Source organism: Callorhinchus milii, unplaced genomic scaffold, assembly GCF_018977255.1.
Source record: "Callorhinchus milii isolate IMCB2004 unplaced genomic scaffold, IMCB_Cmil_1.0 Scaffold2, whole genome shotgun sequence".
Classification (NCBI taxonomy): domain Eukaryota; kingdom Metazoa; phylum Chordata; class Chondrichthyes; order Chimaeriformes; family Callorhinchidae; genus Callorhinchus; species Callorhinchus milii.
Genome location: NW_024704743.1, coordinates 80711927 through 80723951, shown reverse-complemented (window position 1 = coordinate 80723951; position 12025 = coordinate 80711927).

Below are 12025 nucleotides of genomic sequence, written 5' to 3'. Positions count from 1 at the left end.
GGTTACGTTTAATAGGAAACACACTCCGCTTGCAACATAATTATGAGACATTACTGAAAGATAATGTCATGGATGGAGTACAGTCACTTTAAACATTCTTTGATCTTGCAATATTAATTAAATTTGCTGCCAACAACTCCTAAAGTCCTGGAATGATGTCTTGAAAAGATCACTTAAATTGTTAGATTAATAAATAGAAATGAAACCTATAATAGAATCATAGAAATTAGTGGCGCAGGAGGCCGCCATTCTGCCCATGAGCCCACAAGGGCTTTCGGAGCAACATGTACTTTCAATCCCACTGATCTGAGCTTTTATTCTTACAATTTCTAAAGTTGTGCATTTAAACATGAGTGTTGGCAACTCAGTCTTAGCTACCAGTTTACACACATTTGGTACGGATCAATTGTGCTAAAAAATATTTTTTTAAGTTTTAAAATTGTCAAATAAAGCTATTGTCAACAATAGAGCCTACAACGAAAGAAATGCCCAACTGGAGCTAAAGACAAATACACTTAAACTCTGATAACTTATCACCCCATGGGAAATAGCTCAAATGACGACTTATCCAAAAGTTATCTCAAAAGTACAAAGTACTCGAAATAGCCAGGATATTGAGTGAGTGACAAGTTATGTCGAGTTGACTACTTATCCCAGGGATGAATTATCAGAGTTTCATTGTAATCGCCCATCAGTGAATATGAATTTCAGGGAGTAGGATAGAGGAGCAGAGTACTTTCTTACCTAAACATAAATGCTATTGGACCTCACTGGTGAGTATTCTATCATTTTTAATCTTTTTGTTTGACAATCTAGTTTTTTTAATTTTACATTTTAGATCATCACCAAAATCTGAGAGCTCCTCACCGAACAGGCAGTGCTGTAACACAATAGCAGTGTAGCTTGTTCTGGCCGTCGGGTAGCCTGAGGCTGCTGGTGCTTGCAATTGTTCCATTTTGTTCTCCAAATGAAAACAGAGAAAGAACAAGGCAGGAATATTAATGACCTACACAGAAATGTTTTATGATTTTTTTCAGAAATGTTGGCTATATTGAATGCAAACACACTGCTTTCTGCTTAAAATAAATCAACTTCAGAGAACCAAAGAAATTTACAGCACAGAAAGCAGCTATTCGGCCCATTGTTTCTCTGCTGGTTCTTTTAAGAGCAATCCTTTCAGTCCCAATTACCTGCCCATACCTCTGTATATGCCTTACATATACTTAGATACCCCTCAAATCGGTCTCTGACCTGTTGGGTTCCTTTACAATTCCTCATCCTCTTGATTAAATCCCTATTAGCTCTCCGACATTCACTTTTATATTTTCTGCAAACTTGGATCCGATTCCCATGATGCTTTCTTTTATTTCCACCTAATTGTTTTTTTCTACCCTCCTGCCATATTAGTTTAAATTCTTCCCCACAGCATTATTAATTCTCCCAGCAAGGAGATTGGTCCCCGACTTACTCAGGTGTAGTCTGTCCAGACTGTACAAACCACACCCAATGTCTCAAGAATCAGAACCTTTCCATCTAACACCGTTGTTGCAGACAAGGTAGAAATGTATCTGCCATATCTTTGTTACAATGCTGACTGTCACAAGGAGTAATCCTGAGATTACAACGCTTGAGATCCTTTGCTTCAATCTATAATAATAATAATTCTTGCATTTGATATAGCTCCTTATCAGGTCATTGAAATGCCACAAAGCGCTTCACAGAATATATCGTAAAGTGGATTGACTATGTATTTTGTGGCAAAACGCAGCAGTAAGTAATTTCTAAACCTTGCTCTACAGGACCTGAAACCTATTCTTTTCTATGTCATTGGTCCCACATGAACCTATTGTTCTCCATCCCTCTCCAAAACCTTCTGCAGCTTCTTCATTATATCCCTTACTCTGGCAGAACACCATTGAACTCACGGACCCGGTTAAAGAAACTCCTGTCTACTGCCCTTAATATGGAGTTCCCAATCACAACCTTCAGTTTTCTCATCAATGCCAACTGACCTTTAAATCATTCAGTCTTTCATTAATAGCTGAAATGTCACATTACTGTCAATATTATTAGGAAAAATAAATCTCTTGCACAATATTCAATCCACAGCATTAGAGTGAGTAACCAATGCATTTTAAAACACATTTTAAACTATTTCCTTTTATAAAGGGCCATACCGTTTTTAGAAATATTCAGTCCAATTCAGGCCCAATTATTTTTAAAGACGCTGAGTAAAATAAATATCAGCCACAACCCAGTTTTCAAAGTTCAATTCCCTTCTATTATGTTCATAAATAGTGTTGTCAGCTTTCATTTTTAACTGTTTTGACAGATAATATTGATGCTTATTTATCTCTTTTTCCATTTTTTTGACCATAAAAATGGTCAATTTCAATGTCTAAGGTCACTACGAATGTCACTTCTTCCAAGCTTTGCAGGCAACAATAATTTGCATTTATATTCACTCAAGTCTTACAACACTTTGCAATGACACAGTCAAACTCAGAGCCTAAGGGAGAGGGTAAGTTTTAAGTCAGGACTCAAAAACTGATAGAAAGGGAGCGAGATGGAGTTAGAGCATAAATCTAACGCTCGACCAAGGATGATGCGCTGATGGTACACAAAATAGATTTGGGTGTCACCCACATACATGTGGACATGCTGCTAATGGCACTTCCTACAGAAGGCAGGATGACATAGTGCTTTAGAATTCCACATTTCACAGAAATTCACCATGAAAAATGACGATAAATTGGGTCAATAAAAGCAAATCAAGTCAGAGCGCTACAATTGAGATAACCTTGAAGTGATGGTTTTTTTTGGCAGCACCTCAATTCACACTGCTGCTGTATAAATACAGGCTGTGGAAATCAACTTTCGTGTATACTCAGAAATAAACCCTTTGAAGTTCTTCTATTTTTAATTTTATTGAAGGGCTGTTATATAACAAAACTCTTTAGCACTCATAAAACTAAAAATCCGATAACTTAATGTGTAATTAATTTAGTAATCAATTCAACAATCAGCCATTGCAATTATGGCTAGGAGGTAAAATTCAGACACACATCTAACTGCTCTAACGTTATATCGATATTGTTATACTTCCAACAATATACACTGCTAATTCAAGTAATCTAAAAGCACTGACGTAAGTAACATTTCGCAGAATGTTAAAATGTGGCCTTGTGTCTGTAAAAATCCCCAATCTCAATCTGACAGAGCATCAAATGAAAACGAGCAGAAGAAGTTGGTGGTTTCCATTGAAAAAAATACAGGTAAATTACCTTTCCTTCACTTTAGGTGCTGGCTCCGATTCAAAAGCAGCTATGGCAAACACCTGGAAATAGGTTGCTGCTAATTCAGGAATGGTGTATGTACTAATTTAGAATTCATAGCCATTACCTCATAATTCTGAGAATAATCCTAAATAAAATCTTAATTATTCCAAGTCACATAAACAAATAGTAATACTGCCCCCAACTGAAATATACTTGAATTACAACTCCAATATTATAATTAAACCAAAATGTATACACAACGCAAATACTTTTGTGTCATGATCACCCAGAGTCACCACATCCCACCAAGGCGTCCTGTAGCTCAGTGATTAGAGCACTCGCTTTGCAAGTGAGAGACCTGAGTTCAATTCCAGGCAGGGCAAAACCTTGGTTAAGTTTCTTTACTCCACACGCCTAATAATAATCCCTCCAAAACAAAACAATAATAAATTGGTCATTTTCAATCTACGACTGTCTGTGGGACATTGCTGTGCGCAATTGGCTGCCGCGTTCGCCCACAAATATACAGTCAATTCACTTTATTCACTTGTGTTCTGTGAAGCGCTTTGGGACGTCCTCCCAACGTGAAAAGCGCTATATCAAAATGCAAGGATTATTATTACTATTATTATTAAGAGCAAATAAAATACAACTTCAAGATGCTGCAACACCAAATCATTTTTTCCTCATGAAATATATCTTTGTTCTGAGTCAGGCAGCATACAGTTTCAACTACAAAAAACCTAACTTGCATTTATATAGTGCCTTTGAAGTAGGAAAACATCTCAAAGCCCTTCACAGTGATAGGGTCGGACAGCCAACAGGGAAAAGGGAGATGGGGAGGCGACAAAAAGGGAGCCCGGCAAGAACTGGGGCGATAGGCTTACAGAGTATAGTGTGGGTGAGAATACGAGCAATGGAGTTTTGTGTAAGTTGGAGCTAAGGAGATCAGCAAAGTACATTTGAAAAGTCATGACGGGAGATGACGATAAGGCATGGATACGAGTTTCAGTAGCATTTGGTGTTAGATGGGGGTGGAGACTGGAGATATGGCAGAGATGAAGAAAAGTAGTCTTGATCAGAGAGGATGTGAAGATGAAAGATGTGGTTTCAACCAGACACCAAGATTGCACTGATTTGGCAAGTTTCAGAGAGGCTGGAGAGGTTGAGGAAGTCAAAGCCAGAAGATGCTGGTGGGAGCTAAAGAGGATGGCTTCCGCACTGTCACATTTAGTTTTAGTAAATTGTGGGTCATCCAGACCTTGATGTCTGACAGACAAGCAGACAGTATATCATTGAACCACACTGTGTGACAGCCTGGCCCTATTGGCAGCAGTGTTGCCTGAGTCACATTGGGCACTGAACTCATATAATCTAAAGCAGAGGTTTCCAACCAGTCGATCACTGCAAGCTGGTGCTGCTGCATATGATCAAAAAGACAAGAGGAAGGAGCAAAAGATCTGTGTCATTATTGAGTCAAATCGAAAACGAAAATGAATACACAAAGTATTTCATGAATCTGGAAATAAAAATAGAAACTTTAATGTTAAAAACTGTGGTAAATATCACCCGTCTTTGTTTTTAATGAGAATGCACGAGACGGCACCTACTGGTGAACAACCGATTGGCAATCCCTGGTCTAAACTGACACTGCAATTCTGTGCTTAGTGTATAGCATCGACAGATGTACTGCCCTTCGGATGGGATCCCGACTGCCTGTTTAGGTGGATGCTAAAGATCCCATGGCACTATTGGAGAAGAGAAATTTCTCCCAGTGTCCTGACCAACAATGCCCCAAATAAAATTGGTCATTTGTTTCCTGGTTGTTTGTGGGATGTTGCATAATTGGGTGCGTAATTGAGTTGCCGCATTCACCCACAAATACACACACACTCCACTTTATAGTGAAGCTCTTTGGGACATTCTCCTGTCATGAAAGGCCCTGTATTAAATGCAAGGATTATTATTATCATCAATGTATTCATTATTAGTGGACCTGGAATCAAGAGTGTAAGTTGAAAACTAGAGAGTCACTAAAATCTATTGGGTCTCCATTTGGAGTAATTATCGTTACCTTTAATTCATGCAGGACGATCCCAAACTCTACTGACTCTGACCAGGATAGCAGTACAGAACCAATTATCAGCACGAATTGGTACCTGCCTCATTGTGGATAATAATAATCCTTACATTGATATAACGCCATTCACTTTAGGAGGCCATCTCAAAGCACTTTGAAAGGTATACTGTAAAGTGGAGTGACTTTAAAATTGAACACCACAAAATACAAATTGGCTGCAGTGGCTATCTAAAAATTGTTTCAATGAGTTACACTGTCTTTGTAATACTACACTGTAATACCAATCCTTTTCTCTGATTCTTTCTTTCTTATTTTGACTCTCTCACTCTGCCCTTCTCCCTCACTCTGAGTATCTTTAATTTTTTTCTCTCTATAATTTTCTCCATATCTATATCTTTCTCTACATTTTCAAAAAATTATAAAGACAAAAAGATCTGGTTGTGTATATGTGCAAAGTTACATACATGTATGCAAGGTTGCTACAGGCACTGTATTGTTTTATAAGCAGAAAAATGGTATTCAATGTAATGATGCTCACACAAGAGTGTGAACATGCATGATAGTTCCTCATTTCTACATGACAGGATCTGTTTGTACAAGCTCAGTATCAGGAGTCATGTAGAACTTGCAGTTTGCATACACAGTATCTGTGTATAGTATACAATTTCTCATGGGGGTGAGGGAGGGGCAAACTCTTACCAGGAAGAGATAATTAGCTGAAATCCCATCGCTGATTGGGGAGGAGGAAATATGCAAAGTTGGAGACCCGTGGTCAGAAACGCAAACACTACAGATTACAATGAATGATTTTAAACAATGCTGCTCAACAATGTAAAATATTCACTTCCCATCGATGCAGTGAGTCTCTGTGTGCTCTGAAAACTGAGCACACAACTAACTCGACACACCTGTACCCAAAAGAAACTAAATCCTGCAGACACAGCAGTTTGGCTACTGGATGGAGTTTACACTAATATTTTCTCACATTGTGGATCCTCAATTACAGCTGGTGGGTCAATGTTAAATTCAGATTATGCACTGGCCGACACAACAGCAGCACAAGAGAAAAATACAGCAACTCCCCCGGTTTCCTTTACTCCGGACTTGGCAGGACTGGGCCTGAAATTGAATTTTTTTTAAAAATCCATAGGCCTGTGTGCATGTAGACTCCTGCCAGCCACTCTCCTGTCATGTGTCCCCACCTGACCATGCTTGCTGGCCTTCCCAGTCACTCTCCTATCCAAGTATATCGACTTTGACTCTGTTTGAATCTCTTATTCGCTATCTTCTGCTCCGATGATTCAAACAGTTACAATGCCGATACCAGCACTTTTGAAAAAGCCGGTAAATGTCAGTTCCGGCATCGTAATTACTCTAAGTCAGAAATCCAGCTCACCAGACTACATCTTCCCACTCTTCGTCCGGCCAGCCGGGGGTTTAGTGAATATCAGAGTGAAAAAGTTACTTCATTTCGTGCAAACAGGAAGCCCTAATACTGGTATACGTAATCAAACAGCCTAAAACTGTGTCAGTTAGTAGCATTCTCTCCTCTGAGTCAAAAGGTTGTGTGGGTTTATGACCAATATTGGAACTACAAACTCTCAGTCTAGGCTGACATTTCAACTCAGCTGTGTGCTTAAAGCAGCAAGAACCATTTTGTTGTGAACTTACCTCCACGCTCAATGAGGTCAAGTGCAATACCTGTTGTAATTTCTATTCCAGTTTTAATATACATCTGACAAGTTTTCAGTGAGGACACCGCTGAATCCACAGACTTGAGGAAGATCACAGGATTTGTATTCGACTGTCCAGGCATTCTGTAATAGTATCTGGTACAAGTCCTGCAATTAGTAAAAAAATATAGCCAAGCACTCAGTTTAATTGGAAACTTGTTCCTTTCGATAAAGAATTTACATTTACACTTATTTAGTACCTTTTGGATAAAATAAACATGTTGTTGAAGCACTTTTACCAAACATATATAGCAAGTAAAAGTGGCACTATCACAAGCTGGAAATCCCAAGAGATATTTATTGGAATTTGCAATCTCTCCCTGGAGGGATGCATTCTGCTTACCTAATTCCGGAGAGTATTAGGCGCAGATGGCAAAAGCTAAGATGTAAACCAGTTGAGCTTTAGCTTGCAAGATTAACAACAACAACAAAATTGCATTTGTATAGTGCCTTTCACGTCGGGAGGACGTCCCAATGCACTGGACAGAGTTACGGACCCGAGCTGAGGGTCGGGGTGGGGGCGGGGGGGGGAAGCAGTGAGATCGAAAGTACGGTCAAAGAGGAGGGTCTTGAAGGTGGCGAGGGAGGGGGCGAGACGGAGGGACTGTGGGATGGAGTTCCAGAGGGTGGGTGCAGAGTGGCAGAAGGCCCGCCCACCAATAGTGGGGCGAGCAAGGCGGAGGACGTGAAGCAGGCTGGAGCCTGCTGAGCAGAGGGAGGGAACAGGGTGGTAGGGGGTTAGGAGGTCGGAGAGATAGGAGGGAGCAAGACTGTGGAGGGCTTTGATGGTGAGGACCAGAATCTTAAACTGTATCCTCTGTGTGATGGGAAGCCAGTGGAGTTGGGCAAGGATGAGGGTGATAGGGTCGCGGAGCCTAGTGCGGGAGAGGACATGGGCTGCAGAGTTCTGGATGATCTGCAGCCCGTGGAGGGAGGAGTTGGGGAGGCCGACAAGCAGTGAGTTTTCATAATCGAGTCTCAATGTAATGAAGTGTATGAGGGTTTCGGCGTCTGCGGTGTGAGACAGTGTCAGAGCCGGGCGACATTGCGGAGTTGGGGGAAGGCAGAGCAGGTCATGGCGCAGATGTAGAGTTGGGTGTCATCCGCATACATGTGGAAGTTGACCCCATGTCTGCGGATGATGTCACTAAGACGGAGCATATAGATATTTAAGAGGAGGGGACCAAGGACAGAGCCCTGAGGAACACCGCACGAGACGGTCCGGGGGCTGGAGGAGAAGCCGTTTGAGGAGATGAAGTGCAGGCGGTGTGAGAGGTATGATCTGAACCAATCAAGGGCAGAGCGGTGGAGGTTGAGATGAGAGGAGAGGCGGTGGATGAGGATGGAGTGGTCGACGGTGTCGAAAATTAGCATTTTTTTTGATATAGCGCTTTTCACGTCGGGAGGACGTCCCAAAGCGCTTCACAGAACACACTGTAAAGTGAATTGACTGTATATTTGTGGGCGAATGAGGCAGCCAATTGCGCACAGCAATGTCCCACAAACAGTCGTAGATTGAAAATGACCAATTTATTATTGTTTTGGGTTTTGGAGGGATTATTATTACGCTCTGTGTGGAGTAAGGAAACTTGCCCAAGGTTTCGCCCTCTGCCTGGAATTGAACTCAGGTCTCTCCTTGCAAAGCGAGTGCTCTAACCACTGAGCTACAGGACTCCACAGAGAGCAGAGAGGTCCAGCAGAGAGGTCAAGGAGGCCGAGGAAGGCAGAGGCAGAATGTCATTTGTCACTTTGACCAATTTAACGGGAGCTGAATGGGAAGCATCCCTGCCCCAGTGACTCCGTCGGGCCGATGAGCCAGGCTGTCTGGGCGCAGCGCTTTGGATTACCAACACCGCCACAGAGGGTGGGCTCGATTCTGGCATTCTGTTGCCAAACATGTCACCTGACCATTACACTGTGGCGCTCCTTACACTCAGTAACGATACAGACGAGCCATGAGCAGGGCTTCTGCCAGAAATTAAAACACACGGGTAGCCCAAAGCCCACCAAACACCCGCCCCAAAGTCGCCCGGCATTAATAATCCTCGCCTTTGATATAGGGCTTTTCACGTCTTCTAGACGTCTCACAGAATAGACTGTAAAGTGAATTGACTGCATAGTTTGTGAGCGAAACCCGGCAGCGCACAGCAGCGACCCGCGAACAGCCGTGGATGGAAGTGACCAATTTATTATTATTTATTTATTTTGAAGGGATTATTACCCCCGGAAAGCGATCCGCCAATCGTGTGGCTCCCCGTGTGCCTCTCCCCCTGTGGGGGACAGGGAGTGGATGGCTTCAGTCGGTGCTTTTCAAACTGTGCGGGAAAAGGTCTACAGTGCGGGAAAAACTGTTCTGCAGCTTTAAACTAAACATTTTAAAATAAGAGACACGGCTGCGGTCGGGTTGGTCTGAGGGGAGGGGTCACCCCTCGGACACACGCGGCTCATCCCCGGCACTGGGTCAGGAGAGGAAAGAGAGACACAGACCTGGACCTGGGCCTCGCTGTGTCCCGGGGCAGGAGAGGCGCGGGCCGGCCGGCAGGGACCACGGAACCGGAAGTGCTGCTAGGCAACCCGCGCGGTGCACCCCGGCCGCTGTAGTTCTCCGCTTCCGGTCTCCCTGCGTGGGAAACCTACATCTCCCAGAAGACAGCGCGCGGGTGGTTGTTCAAGTGGGTCTTTGTGTGTTCGTGGGTTTGTGTGTGTGTGTTTGTGTGTGTGTTTGTGGGTGGGTGTGTGTGTTTGTGTGTGTGTTTGTGTGTGGGTGTTTGTGTTTGTGTGTGGGTGTGTGTGTTTGTGTGTGTGTTTGTGTGTGGGTGTTTGTGTGTGGGTGGGTGTGTGTGTTTGTGTGTGGGTGTGTGTGTTTGTGTGTGTGTGTGTTTGTGTGTGTGTTTGTGTGTGGGTGTGTGTGTTTGTGTGGGTGTGTGTGTTTGTGTGTGGGTGTGTGTGTTTGTGTGTTTGTGTGTGTGTTTGTGTGTGGGTGTGTGTGGGTGTGTGTGTTTGTGTGTGGGTGTGTGTGTTTGTGTGTGGGTGTGTGTGTGTGTGTGTGTGTTTGTGTGTTGTTTGTGTGTGGGTGTGTGTGTTTGTGTGGGGTGTGTGTGTTTGTGTGTGGGTGGGTGTGTGTGTTTGTGTGTGTGTGTGTGTGTGTTTGTGTGTGTGTGGGTTTGTGTGTGTGTGGGTGTGTGTGTTTGTGTGTGGGTGTGTGTGTTTGTGTGTGTGTTTGTGTGTGGGTGTGTGTTTGTGTGTGGGTGTGTGTGTTTGTGTGTGTGTGTTTGTGTGTGTGTGGTGTGTGTGTTTGTGTGTGGGTGTGTGTGTTTGTGTGTGTGTTTGTGTGTGGGTGTGTGTGTTTGTGTGTGTGTTTGTGTGTGGGTGTGTGTGTTTGTGTGTGTGTTTGTGTGTGTGGGTGTGTGTGTTTGTTTGTTTGTGGCTGTGTTTGTGTGTGGGTGTGTGTGTTTGTGTGTTTGTGTGTGTGTGTTTGTGTGTGGGTGTGTGTGGGTGTGTGTGTTTGTGTGTGGGTGTGTGTGTTTGTGTGTTTGTGTGTGTGTGTTTGTGTGTTTGTGTGTGGGTGTGTGTGTTTGTGTGTGGGTGTGTGTGTTTGTGTGTGTGTGTGTGTGTTTGTGTGTGTGTGGGTTTGTGTGTGTGTGGGTGTGTGTGTTTGTGTGTGTGTGTTTGTGTGTGTGTTTGTGTGTGTGTTTGTGTGTGGGTGTGTGTGTTTGTGTGTGGGTGTGAGTGTTTGTGTGTGTGTGGGTTTGTGTGTGTGTGGGTGTGTGTGTTTGTGTGTGGGTGTGTGTGTTTGTGTGTGTGTTTGTGTGTGGGTGTTTGTGTGTGTGTTTGTGTGTGTGGGGGGGGTGTGTGTTTGTGTGTGGGTGTTTGTGTGTGTGTTTGTGTGTGTGTGCGGCTGTGTTTGTGGGTGTGTGTGTTTGTGTGTGTGTGTTTGTGTGGGGGTGTGTGTGTTTGTGTGTGGGTGTTTGTGTGGGGGTGTGTGTGTTTGTGTGTGTGTGTTTGTGTGGGTGTGTATGTTTGTGTGTGTGTTTGTGTGTGTGTGTTTGTGTGGGGGTGTGTGTGTTGTGTGTGGGTGGGTTTGTGTGGGTGGTGTGTTGTGTGTGGGTGTGTGTTGTGTGTGGGTGTGAGTGTTTGTGTGTGTTTGTTTGTGTGTGGGTGTTTGTGTGGGTGTGTGTGTTTGTGTGTGGGTGTTTGTGTGGGGGTGTGTGTGTTTGTGTGTGTGTGTTTGTGTGTGGGTGTGAGTGTTTGTGTGTGTTTGTTTGTGTGTGGGTGTTTGTGTGTGTGTGTGTTTGTGTGTGTGTGTGGGTGTATGTTTGTGTGTGGGTGTGGGTGTTTGTGTGTGTGTGGGTGTATGTTTGTGTTTGTGTGTGGGTGGGTGTGTGTGTGTTTGTGTGTGGGTGGGTGTGTGTTTGTGTGTGGGTGTGTGTGTGTGTGGGTGGGTGTATGTTTGTGTGGGGGTGTGTGTGTTTGTGTGTGTGTGTTTGTGTGTGGGTGTGAGTGTTTGTGTGTGTGTGTTTGTGTGTGGGTGTTTGTGTGTGGGTGTTTGTGTGGGTGTGTGTGTTTGTGTGGGTGTGAGTGTTTGTGTGTGTGTTTGTGTGTGGGTGTATGTTTGTGTGTGGGTGTATGTTTGTGTTTGTGTGTGTGTTTGTGTGTGGGTGTATGTTTGTGTCTGTGTGTGTGTGTTTGTGTGTGGGTGTTTGTGTGTGTGTGTGTTTGTGTGTGGGTGTATGTTTGTGTTTGTGTGTGGGTGTTTGTGTGTGTGTGGGTGTATGTTTGTGTTTGTGTGTGGGTGGGTGTGTGTGTGTGTGTTTGTGTGTGGGTGGGTGTGTGTGGGTGGGTGTGTATGTTTGTGTGTTTGTGTGTGGGTGTGTGTTTGTGTGTGTGTGTGGGTGGGTGTATGTTTGTGTGTGTTTGTGTGTGTGTGTTTGTGT